The sequence below is a fragment of the Canis aureus genome, chromosome 15 (assembly GCF_053574225.1).
Source record: "Canis aureus isolate CA01 chromosome 15, VMU_Caureus_v.1.0, whole genome shotgun sequence".
NCBI classification, from domain to species: domain Eukaryota; kingdom Metazoa; phylum Chordata; class Mammalia; order Carnivora; family Canidae; genus Canis; species Canis aureus.
The window spans coordinates 31,074,656-31,086,733 of record NC_135625.1 but is presented as its reverse complement, the minus strand read 5'-3'; positions in this window follow the sequence as shown (position 1 = coordinate 31,086,733).

Sequence of the window (12,078 nt, the reverse complement as noted above, 5' to 3'; positions counted from 1 at the left end):
CCTGCTTCTCCCTCTGCCTGTGTCTCTGCCTCTCTCTCTCTGTGTCTCTCATGACTAAATAACAAATAAAATCTTTAAAACAAATAAAGCACACACACATACAAAAATGTTATTAGAGATAAAGAGGGGTATTTCATTGTGAAAAAAGTCAATCTATCAGAAGGAAAGGAAATTTGGAACACAGACAAAAATGTAGCAACACAGTGCTGAGTATTCAATAGATCAAAGAAGAAAATGAGAAATTAGAAAATGCTTTGAGGGCTGCCTGGGTGGCTCAATGGGTTAAGCCTCTGACTCTTGACTTTGGCTCACATCATGATCTCGGAGTCATGAGATCAAACTCCATGTCAGCCTCCATGCTGAACCTAGAACCCGCTTGAGATTCTTTCTGCCCCTGCCCCCAACTCATGCTATCTCTCTCTCTATCTCAAAAAAAAAAAAAAAAGTAAGAAAAAAGAAAAGAAAGGAAAATACTTTGAAATGAATGAAAATGAACACATAACATAGCAAAACTTGTAGGATATAGCTAAGGCAGTCTGCATAAAGACATGCCTATATTAAAAAGAAAACCTCAGATCAATAATTCTGATAGCGTAGGCAAAGAGGACAGTTTCCCAGAGACAAACTGACTCAAGAAGAAATAGAAAATCTGACTCAACCTATACCAAGAAAAGAGATTGAATTGGTAGCTTTAAAACTTCCCAGAAAGAGTAGGACCAGATGGCTTTCATGGTGAGGTATACCAAATCTTAAAAGTACTGATAGTAGTCTTTCTCAACTTCTTCCTGAAAAATAGAAGGGCTCTCTTCTTCAGGACACATATGAGCTATTAAAACTCAATAAGAAAAAGATAAAGAACCCAACTTTAAAATGGGCAGAGGATTTGAATAGATATTTCTCTGAAGAATATATACAAGTGGTCAATAAACACATAAAAAGATACTTGAAGCCATTAGCTCTGAGAGAAATGCAAAGCAAAACCTTGGTGAGATACTACTTTGCACCCACTATGATGGCTACCAATAAAAGATAGACAATAACAAATGTTGACAAGGATGTGAAGAAACTGGAACTCAGTGCATTATTGGTGATACGGTAAAGACACTTTGGCAAACAGTTTGGCACGTCTTCAAAATGTCAAACATAGAGTTACCTACGACTAGGCAATGCCACTCTCTCACTCCAAATTTATACCCAAAAGAAATAAAAGCACACATTCATCCAAAAACCTGTCAACAAATGCTTATGGCAGAACAATTCTTTATAGCCAAAAAGTAGAAACAATCCAAATGACATCTACTGATGAGCAGAAAACTAATATGCAGTATATTCATATAGTTGAACATTATCTGGCAATAAAAGGACACGAAGTACTGATACATGCTAACACATGGAGGCACCTTAAAAATATAATGCTAACAAAAGAAGCCAATCCCAGAAGACCACACATTGTACAAATTGCATTTATATGAAATATCCAGTATAGGCCCAGGTAATAGTTGGTTGGGACTAGAAGGAGGAGAGGTAGGGAATGACTATTAATGGGGTAATGGGATTCTTTTAGAGCAGCGTGGTAGTCAGGATGCTCCAGGGAAACAGAATCAATGGCATGTATTGGAAAGAGATTAATGATAGGAATTGGCTCACACAATTATGGAGGCTGGCAAGTCCAAAATCTGTAGAGTTGATGTCTCAGTTTGAAGGCCATCTGGCGGGAGAATTCTCTCTTAGGGGAGGTTCAGCCTTTGTTCTGTTCAGGTATTTAACTGATTAGATGAGGCCCACTCATGGGGGGCCATTTGCTGTGGGCACCGGCTTCTATGAGAAAGACTCAGAGAACAAAGGGAGTGATGGAGCCAAATTGAGAATGGAGTGATAAGGATCGCAAGTGAAGACACAAAACTGAAATAAAAGAAAATATTTTATGGCAATGAGTTGTTAGACTGCTGGCCCGCAGCACAGTAGAGTCTAAGGACACGAAGGGATATGGAGCCAGCAGGCCCTGGCCTGACAGAATCCTTCTACAACATTGTGCCTCCTGAACACAGTTCAGATTCCTTGTCAATTGGCACAAACCTAACTCCATTCTATTTCCTCTGCAGGTGTACCCGAGACTATCAGAGGCACCACACCCCAGTTCTAAGGGAGATACCTTTGTCCGCAGCTCTTACTGGCCCTCAGCCAGTCCAGCATCGCTGGTTGAAGTAGGCAGGGGCATCTGGTGGCCTGGTATGCAAAAATTGTCCAGGCCAGCAAGTGTCCTGCTCCTAGCACTAGACATGGAAGAGACTGAGCCAACCAGCATAGGACCTGGGGGAATGTTGTGACACTGAGAGACGGATCGGAGTGGTGACTGGAACAACTTCCATACCAAAGTGAAGATGGAGCAGAGGACTGGCTGAAGCAGAGGAAGCTGGCTGGGAGAGAGGAGAGCTGACCAATGCAGAGACCAAAGCATTCCAGAGACCATACCTGCTGTGAGTGGGTCTGGAAACTGGGGTCCCTAGAGGTGCCTCCATTGTTCCAACCCAGATATATCATTAAAATGAATCACCCATTGCTAGAGGTAACTTGAATGGGTCTCTGCGTATGCACCAAAAATCCCTGGCTGGAGCAGGACCTCTTTCCCAGGAAACCCTTAGCTCCATTTCCAGGCACTCATTATGCGCTGTGTTGTTTGGCACGCTGGAGATTCGGCACTAGATGAGGCTCACTGGGCCTCCGCAGAGACCGGATTTTCTTGTGGACGGAGATGAAAATGTTCACTACTCGCACTGAATTCCTTAGCCCCCGCCCTGTGCCGTGCACTTGACTCCCCTGGCCGTGTGCCTTTGATTCACCCTGTTCACGGTGATTCCTCTTCATAGAAGTCCCTTTGCCTGCTAAATGCTACCCCTTCCATGCAGCCTTCCAGAATCCCTCAAGCAAGATTAATTTCCCTTTTTCTTGTGCTACACACGAAGCACTTCTGTAGCCATTGTGACACTCCTGCCATTCTGCTTCGAGTTAGAGTTGTTTATATGCCTATCTCATCCTCAGGAACTTAACTCCTTGAGCACAGGAAATGGGCCTGATGCCTTCTCCCTAGGGCCTATCACTGAACCTTCCACCCAGGATCCCTTCACTGCATTTTGGTTCAACTGAATTAAATTCAACCTATGAAGGATGAGGGAGGGAGACAGCGAGGAGGACATTCACCCTTTTCTTTTGTTCCCAGCTTCTACAGCCAAGCAGATGGCCACAAAATGGTGGCATGTATCTGAAGACTTGTCCACCTGCCTTCCTACAAGTCCAAATCATCAGCAGCTCGGACAAGTTAGTTATTATTTTCTTTTTTTTAGCCTTGGCATGTGGTCTGTGTTGCCTAGCTATGAAGAAGGGATAATGAAATACTTCCAAGTGCTTTGAACTGGCAAATCTGTGTTTATACAATTACATGAAAACAAGCTAATGTGATGGCCTTGCTGAGGTTTAATAATGTCGAGGGCAGGAAATTATAGTCCCCTGACTACATGTTTCACTGCAGATTGGTTTGCATCTCATCAGAAAAGAATCTTGATTTGGAGCGGATTATCCCTTCATGGAGAGGGGGTTTGCTATAAATAAGGGGCTAGAGAAATGAATTCTGAAGTCCATTTTATTTTTTCCTTAGAGACACACACAAGGATAAGTGGATGACTGTCAGCTTCTGGGCTGCACCAGAAAATTCCACTAACTATTTGCAGGTGGCAGCAACATAAATAATAAGGGAGGTCTTCTCATGAGTCCAGGCTTCTCTCTCAACCCATCCTGCCAAGCCCCACTGACATTGCCAAGACCTGATAGACATACGCCAGAGTTGCAGCCAATGCAGTACTAGAAAGTGCACTTAGCTTACAATCAGAAGACCTAGTTAAAGACCCAGAGAGCCACCAATTTATTTATTTTTGTTTTGTTTTGTTTTTTTGAGAGCCACCAATTTAGCCATGGGATCTTGGGCATGCCTCTGACTTCTTAAGACTGCTCATCTACATACTCAATAATTGCTTAAGGTCTCTTCCACAGCTTGAGTTACATTTATGCTAGTTCATTAGACTGTTGTTTCACATCTACAAAATTACCCGAGCTGACTCAGCAACATTAGGGTCATTTTTCTAATTTCACTGAACCACACACACGTTCTGACCTGATTCTCCTTGTGACTAGCTCTGCATCTGTCACACAGTGGCCTAAGGTAATGCGATTTGATTGGGCTGTGACACTTTTCCTCTTACCCATACATGGTATGAAGGAATCAGCCTCTTGGACTCACGTCTCCTCGGCAGCAGAGTCTAACAGTTAATGAACCAATTCATGTGGTCACTGGCCTTCAAGGATTTTATCATAGTGTTATTTTTAAACTCAAGTGAAAAGAACTAAATGTTCAAGTTCTTAAGTAGACAGGTTTGATGAGTGATATATTTTCTGTGCAAGGATGATGTAAAAATTCAACACAGTTAAAGGAAAACAGTAAATCTAGCTTCATCAGAAATATTTACACCCAGGGACACCTCTAGGATGCTGTGCTTGAAACCTGTGTTTTTGAAACATGGGCTGACCAGACTATAATGTGAGCCATATCTGAGGCCAAACTCCCCAGATAGAATTTAAACAGACTTGTGTTGCATTGTTGGGATTGTAAAATGTAGATACTAAGAGGGACAGTGTCAGTAAACCCACCCTAGTTTTGACGTCTTGCGCTATCTAGTGTTGTGAACATTCCCAAACAGTGCACCTTTCATGTTTGCTTCTTTTGTACTCATACACTGAGGCAATGGCAGTGGAAGTTGGCATTCTGGAAAGCAATTAGGAATAGCTATCAAAGCCATCAATGTATCCAAATTATACCCTACTCTCAGGAATCTATCCCAGCTTTGCAGAAATATGGTCAAAGCTACATATATAAGACTACTAAGCAAAAATGTAAAGCAAAAGGCATCTGAATCAGTAAGGAAGAAGTAAAACATTTACTATTTGCAGATGACATGATACTATATCCAGGGAACCCTAGAAACTCCACCAAAAAACTTCTAGAACTGATAAACAAGTTCAGTAAAATTGCAAGATATAAAATCAATCTACAGAAATCTGTTATATTTCTATATACCAATAATGAAGCAGGAGAAAGAGAAATTAAGAAAATAATCCCATTTGCAACTGCACCCAAAATAATATGATACTTAGGAATAAATCTAACCAAAGAAGTGAAAGCCTATACTCCAAAAACTGAAACATTGATGGAGGAAATTGAAGATGACACAAAGAAATGGAAAGACATTCCATGTTCACCAGTTGGAAAAACAAATGTTGTTAAAATGTTTACATTAACCAAAGCAATCTACAGATTTAATGCAGTCCCTATCAAAATACCAACAGCATTTTTTCACAGAATTCAAACAAATAATCCTAAAATTTGTATGGAACCATAAAAGACCCTGAATACCCAAAGCAATCTTGAAAAAGAAAGCAAAGCTGGAGACATCACAGTTCCAGACCTCAAGTTACATTACAAAGCTGTAGTGATCAACACAGTATGGGACTGGCACAAAAATAGACACTTAGATCAATAGAACAGAATAGAAAATCCATAACTGAGCCCACAATTATATGGTCAATTAATCTTTAACAAAGCAGAAAAGAATATCCAAAGGGGAAAAGGACAGTCTCTTCAACAAATGATGTTGGAAAAACTGGACAGCAACATGCAAAAGAATAAAACTAGATCACTTTCTTACGCCATACATAAAAATAAATCCAAAATGATATAATGACCTAAATGTAAGGCCTGTAACCATCAAAATCCTAGAAGAGAACAAAGTAAGTAACTTTTCTGACATTGGCCATGGTAACTTCTTTCTAGATAGGTCTCCTGAAGCAAGGGAAACAGAAGCAAAAACAAACTATTGAGACTACATCAAAATAAAAAGCTTCTGCACAGCAAAGGAAACAGTCAACAAAACTAATAGGCAATCTACTGAACGGAAGAAGATATTTGCAAATGACCTATCTGACAAAGCGTTAGCATCCAAATATATAAAGAACTTATAAAACTCAATACCCAAAACCCAAATAATTCAATTAAAAAATGGACAGAAGACATGAACAGATATTTCCCCAATGAAGACATGCAAATGGCTGAAAGACACATGAAAAGATGCTCAACATCACTGATCATCAAGGAAACACAAATCAAAACTACAATGAGATACCACTTCACAACTGTCAGAATGGCTAAAATCAAAAACACAAGAAACAACAGGTGTTGGGGAGAATGTGGAGAAAAAGGAATGCCTGTGCTCTGTTGGTGGGAAGGCAAAGCGGGGTAGACACTGTGGAAAACAATATGGAGGTTCCTCAAAAAGCTAAAAGTACCCTGTGGGGTGCGTGGGTGGCTCAGTCAGTTGTGTCCAACTCTTGGTTTCACCTCCAGTCATGATCTCAGGGTTGTGGGATTGAGCTCCACATGGGGCTCTACATTCAGCACAGAGTCTGTTTGAGATTCTCTCCCTCTCCTTCTCCCTCCCCTTCTGCACCCCCCATGCACATGCACAGGTGCTCTCCCTCTCTTCCTCTCTCTCTCTGTCTCTCAAATAAGTAAGTAAGTAAGTGAGTGAGTGAGTAAGTAAGTATCACTATCCTGTGATCCAGCAATCACACTACTGAATATTTACCCAGAGAATACAAAAACACTGATTCAAAGGGATACATGCCTCCCTATGTATATGAGTAAGGGACAGGCAGGGCTACATAGGGAGAAATAGGTAGGGGGCAATGGAATTGGGGTCACAAAAATCCCAAAAGTGTGGAAGTGAAAGAAAACCAGAGATAAACAAACCAGAGTATCCTATCCTAGTTGGCAGAGGTGGGTTCTTGCTATAACAGCTACTTGTGACCAACAAAAATTACAGGATGGTAAAAAAAAAAAAATTACAGGATGGTAAAAAGGAAGTAAACCATTAAAAGTGTTATTCACTAGTCCTTATTTGATGGGAATATCAATAGACATGCTAAAAGGAGATTCAGGGTCCCTGGTGGGTTTTCAATAAAAGAGCATTCCCACAACCCTCAGTGGCAACCCTGTTGGGACCCCCTCACTCCTGAGAGCCTTCTCTGTATCCCTGCTTAATAAACTTCTATCACTTTATTCACTCTTTCATTCATAAGATTCATTCTTTGACTCTGGGAGACAAAAACTTAGCTCTCCCACTGCATTTTATAGCAGCATTATTTACAACAGCCAAGACATGGAAGCCCATGTCCATCGATTGATGAATGAATAAAGAAGATATGCTACATATATCACGTGTATATTGTGGAATATTATTCAGCCATAAAAAAGAATGAAATCTTACCCTGTGCAATGATATAGATGGGGCTAGAGTGTTATGCTAAGGGAAATAAGTCAAAGACAAAGAATAAATGATTGTTCTTTGAACATATATGTTCTTTGAACTCATATATGGAATTCAAAAAACAAAACAAATGAGCAAAGGAGAAAAAAAGAGAGAGGGACAAATAAAAAAACAGACTTTAACTATAAAGAATAAACTGATGGTTACCAGAGGTGGGTAGGGGGATGGATGAACTAGGTGATGGGGATTAAGGAGTGCACTTGTGTGATGAGCACCAGATGATTAAAATGAAAATTAAAAAAAAATTTAAAGCAGGGCATTTGGGTGGCTCAGTCAGTTGAGCGTCTGACTTCCACTCAAGTCAAGATCTCAAGGTTCTGGGACTGAGCTCCGTGGTGGGGAGTCTGCTTCTCCCTCTGCTCCCCCTGCCCCCGCTCGTGCTCTCCTTCACTCAAGTGAATAAATAAAAATCTTTATAAAAATGTATTTTATTTTTTCTTAAAGATTTTATTTATCCTCCCATGGGGGGAGCCTGATGTGGGACTTAATCCCAGGACCCCAGAATCACAACCTGAGCCAAAGGCAGACGCCCAACCACTGACCCACCCAGATGTCCCTATAAAAAATTTTAAAGCAACAATAGGGAAAGGATTCAGGAAAGTATATAATGGGAAATGGCATTAAAATTATACCTCTGAAAGTTTAATAACAATATACAAAATTTTTGCTACAATTTTCAGTGAAAAAATGAGGTTCCAAGTTTTATATACAATATTTTTTCAATGCTCATGAAGATAAATGCACAGATGAAAAGCAGAAAGACAAAATACTAAGGGGGATTACTTTAGATTTGGGAGGACAGGTGATTATTTTCCCTCCACCTTTCCACTTTACTCTGTTTTCCAAATTACCCACCATAAGCTTGAAATTATAATATCATTACAAAAAACCGATGAGTATCCCACCCTCATCTGAGATTGCCTTGTCTCCCCATTCATCACCACCATCCCTTTATTCCACCCCCGATACCCTGAAAATGAGAAAATCAAAGCCACAAAATTCACTTCTGCTGGTGAGGATTGCAAATGTTAATAGCCCATATAGACAGGTTTAGTGGACAGTGCTAGGACGGGTTGGGGGGCGGGGGGCAATATCCTAATTATTCTCAAATGATTACCTTGAAGACAATAAGAAGAAGCTCAGCAAGATGAGCACCTATGGATGTCTGCTTGTTTCTGAAATCCTAAGCACCAGCCAAGGGCCAGAAGAGAGGGGACTGATGCCAGCACAACACATCCTCCTGGAAGGCCCGATGATCTTCTCTCTTTTTCTTGGAATATAATAAGCTTTTCATTCAGTGAAAGCCTGAGACGTAAGAAGTTTCCAGGAGTTGGCCAATTAAATTAACTCATCATTTAAAAAGTCAAGGTGGTGCTAAGGAAAATCAGAGAGTAGATTCAAGTCTTGGGCCTTTGGGCCACATCCAGCACAGGGGTTTTCCCGCAAGTTCATTTTGAGTGTGCCATGGCACAGAAAGAAATTGCTTACAAAATGCTGGAGCTGGGGGTGGAATCACAGAGGAGGAGGTTATAGAGCATAGACAGGTTTTAAAACATACAAAGACACAGAGTCTGGAGGGAGATCCCCCAGAGTATTGACATCTCTGAATGATGAAATTATTGGTGATGTTGTTTTTCCTGTGATGCTCTTCTGTATTTTTCAAACTTTCTGAGTATGTGTTGCATTTACAATACAAAGAAAAGATCTATTTTTATTTTTAACATCACATTTAAGGGACATGTATAAAAGTACATAGACAAGACCCAGAAGGTGGTGGAGTAAGAGATATATTCTTAATTTTTATGCTTTCTTTGCATTTTTCTAATTGTTTTGCAATGAAACTGCATTCTGTTTCCCATCAGAAAAGAAAAATAAATTTACTTAAATGAGTCCTAAATGGATTCTGGAGAAATGTTTGTTTCCACAGTTAGATGTCTTTTATTGCCAGGGGAAGGGAGAGGTTTTTCTCAGCCATTTATTGTCTCTGGTTCCTTAGAGATCTGCTTTGAGTCTAATGCTGTCAAAAGTATTTACCAAGCGTTTATTAAATAGTTAAGACTGTGCAAGAGTTCATTTGCCTCATTCGTTCATTCACCATTTTTGTTATTCTGTACCTCAAAGGCACTGATAAAAACATTTGTCTCTGCCCTGAAGACACTTTCTGTCCTGAGAATAGAGACAAGCTAACATACCATTACAGGACAGCAGGATTCTTGAAATTTAACATGCTCAGAATCAAGGGCTTCTTATACCACAAGCTGCATGGCTCCACCCCAAGACTTTCTGGATTTAGTCTGGGTATCCCAAGTGCTCTGGTGCTGCTGGCCTGGGTGGCACCTTTGAGAGCCATTGTATCATAAATGCTCGAGAGAGATGCATCGGGGACCTGAGCTTCTCTATCAGATGACATACTCTTGCTGAGGAGTAGAAAAGTGGGGAGGGGAGGAGAGGAAGATAGGCCACAAGGCAGGTTTTAGAATCAGTCCATAGAATCCCCGAACCCTTACTAGGTAGATCTCTGGGTCACCACACCTCCTCTTTCAGGATCTGGCAACAGCCATGAACTCTTTCCCTGCTGCTCTCTAGGACAGAGTTCTCCTAATTCCACTTCTCTTCTACTTCTTCCCCAAACTTTCTCCATGCACTAAAGAAAGCTGAAGTTCCACTCTCCAAAAAGGAAAGGCCCCCACCCTGTAGGTGGCTAAGAATGGGCCTCAAAATAAAAAGGAGTCCACAGCATTAACACTGTTCTGAGGTCATGCTACATACAGACTGAATGTCTGTGTCCCCTCAAAATTCATATGTTGAAATCTAACCCTCATTGTGATGGTATTAGGTGGTGGGTTCTTAGGGGGTGATTAGATCATGAGGGTAGAGCTCTCACGTCTGGGATTAGTGCCTTTATAAAAGAGACCTCAGAGAGCTCCCTTGCCCCTCCACCCTAAGAGGGCTCAGCAAGATGGCCATCTATGGACCAGGAAGCAGGCCTTCACCAGACAAAGAATCTACCAGCACCTTGATCTTCGACTTCTAAGCCTCTGGTCTATGGTATTTTGATATAGCAGATCTAATGGAATTAGACATACCAGTAGACAACATGACCCCACCCCTGGGGAGACACACCACCAAAATACAAGCCCTTCAAGAAGGCTTCACTAATAATACTAGCACAGTTAGGCTCTTCAGAGAATCTTCCAAATGTTTGTGTATGTTTTCCTGGGACAGAAGAAAAAAAAAACAATATCCACAGGCTGGAAATGCTAATATAGCTGACCATGTTTGTAGAATATTTGCTAAGGATGCAGTGTTCCTATTTAGTGACTGTTTTATAAGTGTATAATGCACCCAATGGTTTATCCAAGCCAATGATCATAAAATGTTATAAAGGGTTCCTATATAATTAAAATAGTGAGGTCACTTACAAAATACTTTCTGGATGAAGGTCAAACAGATGATTATAGTGTTTCCCAGGTAGAAGTTCAGCTATAGACCATGTAGACTAAAAGCCAAACAGAAATGGCATGAGCTTAATTTTCTCCACCCACGAACATTGTATTTTGTCAGCTGGGTCAGAATTTAAGTGTACCAGGACAGCTAACTCTTTAAAAGGATTCGTAGAGTTGATAATTCTGGAGTAGCAAACTTACCCTCTAATTTATATTTTTATATAAACTTGAAGTTTCACATATTAGGTGCCAGGAGTTATATCTGCAATGTATAAAAAGTCTGTAAAGGTGAGCGTCAGTCCATCACATCTTTTTTCTTAAACATTTATGTTTAAGGAATAAATATAGGAATAGCATAGAGAGGGGAAAATCTGGAGTCAAATTCATGCAGGTGAAATTAGTTGTAGATTCACTTTTAAGCTAGTGGATTTTACTATCCACTCCTCTTTCCTTCTCCTTGTCTTGAATTTACCTTCCTTTGTGTCTGATGAATGGTCCATAGAGGGGTTGGAAAAAGAGAAAAACAAGAGGCTTATGGATAAGCCTTAAGAAGGCTTATAAGTGGGCAGTTAGAAGTTAAGAAGGCCATCAGTGGGCACATTTCCCCCAAAGTGCTTCATTTTAGCTCTGGATGGATTACAGATGTCATTGATTTAAGCCCTTTTGGGGCATTACTTCAGGGCATCAGGGGGTCATATCCTCCTCTCAAAATGCTTATCATACATATAAGAAGTAGCCAGCCCCGTTCAGCTTAAGCTAATGTTTGCAATGTGTGATACGATGATGGGGTGGAACTACTTTACACATAGGACAACCAGGACAATATAAATAGAAATCCATCGGTTTTTTAAATGGTCATTTATTCTTTAGAAATATCACCAAAATGATCCTTAGTAATAGATTTTACTCCTCGATGGGGGAAAAAAAGTTAGATTTTTTTTTTCTTAGGATACTCTTGAGTAAGTTCCAGAGGGCAATAAGGAGATTAAGTGTAAAAAAAATAAAATTAAACAAACATTAGGAAAATAGAGTCAATTGATTTCAGAATGTGGTTGGATTTTCCAATAAGAGCCAGGAAGGAAATCACCACACTTGACTGTATGCATCTTTTATTTTTATTTTTATTTTTTTTATTTATGATAGTCACAGAGAGAGAGAGAGAGAGGCAGAGACACAGGCAGAGGGAGAAGCAGGCTCCATGC